This window comes from Gavialis gangeticus, unplaced genomic scaffold, assembly GCF_001723915.1.
Source record: "Gavialis gangeticus isolate Ggan-Ray unplaced genomic scaffold, GavGan_comp1, whole genome shotgun sequence".
NCBI classification, from domain to species: domain Eukaryota; kingdom Metazoa; phylum Chordata; order Crocodylia; family Gavialidae; genus Gavialis; species Gavialis gangeticus.
In genome coordinates, this window is record NW_017728992.1 from 208,354,737 (window position 1) to 208,358,764 (window position 4,028).

Sequence of the window (4,028 nt, forward strand, 5' to 3'; positions counted from 1 at the left end):
TTGCACTTCAAGCAGCCCAGAAAACAGGTCCATGCGTCCCAACTGCTAGCTGCTGTTTGCACTGACCAGAGCCTCCGATCCCTTTGCCCAAACAAAACCGACCAGGTGCTTTGCTAGGCCAGCTGAGAGGCACTTCATTAAGCTGTTTGCAGCTCTTACAATCCTTTTTAAATGCCAATATGGTTCCCGAGCTGCACTTACTATCCCTGACAGGTGAGGTAGTTGGGCTGCTCCTCTTGCCCACCTCCATCATTCTCATACCCGTGAGTTAAAGCCAGGTGCATTCAGGCTGAGCCTGAGAAAGAGAAGAAAGCATCCAAGCCGTCCTGCTCTGTCCTTGAGGAAGCAGTGGAAATCAGACAGAGCCAGAGCCTGGGCTACTAAGGCACCAGGCACAAGATCTGCAGCACTGATCTGAATCTTAAAACCATAGAAAATGAGGGTTGAAGGGAGCTCAGGAGGTCACATCTAGTCCAACCCCCTGCTCCAAGCAGGACCAGCCCCAACTACATCATCCCAGCCAAGGCTTTGTTGAGCCGAGTCTTCAACACCTCCAACTATGAGGACTGTACCATCTCTCTGGGTAACCTGTTCCAGTGCTTCACCACCCTCCCAGTGAGAGAGTTTTTCCTAATATCCAACCTCAGCTTCCCTTGCTGCAGCATGAGCCCATTGCTCCTTGCCCTGTCATCTGCCCCAACTGAGACCAGCCCAGCTCCATCCTCTTTGCAGCCCCCCTGCAGGGACTGGAAAGTTGCTATTAATCAAACCATCAGTGCTCCAGAAAGCTGCTAGTTTAAAGGTAAAAAAAAAAAAAATAAAGCATTGGAAGAAAAACCTTAGCATCCAGCAGCAATTTATCACGACGCTTCGTGGGGTGGTGGCAACTTACGAAAGCTACCAGGATACCCATAAGTTAGTCCGAGTGCTAGCCCCTGTCCCAAAGGAACAACCCTTACCAGCATGTTGACTGCTGGACATTAATTGATCAATTAGGCAATTGATAAACCACCCCCGACTAAATCTGTCCTCCAGGGTCTTAAACAGAAAGCAGAACCCCCATGCGTCGCGGCTGGAGGCATAGCTGAGCCGGCAAGAGACAAGTCCCTGTTTCAGGGAAAATCAATCACGACGGGCTAGAGAGCGCAAGATCATGAATCAAAGATGCACCAGCCATTGATGGAGCACTCCAGAGGCAGAAAGACACAGCGGGAGCCTTTGCTGGAGAGAGGGAACCGAGAGGCTGGATGCTAATGAGAGCAGATGACGGATAGCCACTGCAGCAGGAAGCAGCACGAGACGAGATGTGCCCAAGAACAGGGAGCCCTGACAAGGCCAGCAGATGCAGCCACCGGCCCAAATCCAGGCCGATTCATGCCTGGGACCACAAGAGATTTCCTGGGGCAAGCAGGGAAGGCCCCACGCGGGCTCCGAGATCTGCCTGGGGTGGCTGGAGAGCGCGAGCGGCTCGGGCTGCCCGTACTCTCCTGCTATGGAGCTAATAGACATCTGCTGCAAGAAAGCATCAGAGTCTATCATGACTTTTTGTTGCACCACCGGGTTTTCCTCTGATGTGGTGCAGCGCAGGGAAGGGACGTCTTTTAGCTCCCCGTTTGTGCCACCATAAAAATGAGATGGCGGGTGGCGTCTGCTTGCACCCTCAGATTCACCCAGGAGCTGGTCCGGCCGTGCCATGGCCACAGGGATGCATGGGTTGGGGGCGGTCGCCCAGAGCTGGGGGGACATTTTTACACACACACACACACACACACACACACACAGACACACACACACACACACACTTAAAGGAGATGAACATTTCTGTGCACAATTCTTGTTTCCTTCCAGATGTTTTTAAGACAGCAATGAAAAAAAAAACAGAGCTTTTTGGAGGGGGAGACGAATGATACTCAGTTTCCCACCCCCCACCCCACTTCCCACACCAAAAATGACCTCAAACCTGCAACCAAAAATGCATTTCTTAAAAAAAAGATTTAACATGAAACAGAAATGAAGACGCGTGCGCGTGGTGGTGGAAAACTGAAATATTCCCCCATAGTCGGCCATGCGTGCGTGTGGGGTTGCGCTGTGGGAAAGCGGAAACATTTGCTCAAAGTTGGCTGTGTTGTGTTGTTGGAAAACTGGAATACTCCCACAAGAAGTCAGCCCAGGAGGTTACCCGGTCTGCTTCTCGTGAGTCATGCTGCAGAGGACGCCCAGGGCACAGAGTCCCCCAAGTGACAGGGGACATGCTGCTGCAATCCTGTGCGGGGACACAGCCCGGAGCCTCCCTGCGAGGCAGGGAGCCACACGCTCTGTGTTTATGGCCAGGAGGATGGTGCCAGGCCAGGACACGGTGTGTGTGACCTGGTCACATAGCTGCCTGTTTACTTCTCTTTGCATGCGGTGCTAACAGCCAAGGCGCTTGGCTGGCGCTGGACTCTCACCCCCAGGCCCGGGGCAGCTCAGCCAAAGTCCAAGGGCCACATGGGAAGCTGCAGTTCTCTTGGGACAGGCCTGGAGAGGGGTGAGGAGGGAAAGCAGGACAGAGCCGGGACCGTGAGGAACTGATGGGGGAAAGGGCTGAGTGCCCAGGCTAGAAATGGCATTCGCTGAAGCGTGCAGAGAGAGCCCGACTGGGTTATGCCATCTGGAAAAGGCCCTGTCTGAGTCCCCGTCGCTGGGTGACCTGGGTTGGGGCTGTTTGCAACCACTTCCCAGGACGGGGCATCAGGCCAGGAGCGGGCGGCATGCACTGCATCCCTCCCCCAGGCAGAGTTGGACCGGAGCGAGCCCTGCTGCAGCGAGGCCTGTGAGGGGGACTCCGCCACAGACGTTCCTACGTGGCCTTAGGCAAGTCCCTTCTCCCCCGTGCCTCAGCTCCCTGTGCGTCCAACGTGGATGGCAGAACCTCTGGACCTGTGAGCTTCTCAAAATGCTGGGGGTAGGAGGGTGGGAGGACGGTGCTGAGCACACCCACCAGGACCCTCACCCTGCAGCGCTGGGAATGTGCCTCTCCTCCCAGCCAAGGCCAGGTAGCAAACCCAGGCCTGCAGGGACCCGCTAGGCAGGTGTGAGCATCTCCAGTGCTTGGCCGGGAGACCGCCAAGAGGAAAGTAGCTGCTAAAAGAAGCGGAGCAGGTCACTGGTCGGGGGAAAGGGCACTCTCCTCAGAGCACAGTACCTAGTGCTGGGGCACGCGGGGCAGCTGGCTGAGCTCTGCTCTGGATCAGATCCAGGGAGGCACCAAGCTGCACAGCCCAAGCCCATCCTGGGTACAGCTTCCAATGCAATCACACAGGACTGAAGCCGACAGCGTCCTGCCCAGGGACTCCTTGTGCTGCTCACCTCGCTCCTCCGCATCCAGCCCTCGGGTCTCGAGTGGTGCTGACAAACAGCTGCCTCGTTCCATCCCCGCAGCCGTGGGCAGGCATCCCCTTTGAGGCTCCTGGCAGTGGTGCTCCGTGGGGTCCCTTGGCATGAAAGAGGCGCTCCTATCAACCGGATATGGCAGACATGGGCTGGGCTCTTGACTTGCCTGCCGTGGTCAAGGGCTTGCCAAGAAAGGCCGTGTCTAGTGCCTGCGTGGAGACCCCTCCATGAAGCAGTTAAGTGTGCTCCCCCGTAACACAGTCAGAAGATGAAGGACAAAGAGGGGCGGGGGGCTATTCCGGGGAAATAACCCACAGAAGTGATTCTTCCCCTCTGCTCAGCACTGGGGAGGCCACATCTGGAGTCCTGTGTCCAGCTGTGGGCCCTGCACTACAGAAAGGACGTGGACACATTGGGGAGAGTCCAGTGGAGGGTAATGAAAATAATTCAGGGGTTGGGGCACGTGACTGGCAAGGAGAAGCTGAGGGAACTGGGCTGATTGAGTCTGGAGAAGAGAAGACCAAGGGGGATTGAAAAGCAGCCTTCACCTCCCTGCAGTGGGGCTGCAAAGAGGATGGAGCTGGGCTGGTTTCAGTGGGGGCAGATGACAGGACAAGCAGCAATGGGCTCAAGCTGCAGGAAGGAAAGTTGAGGTT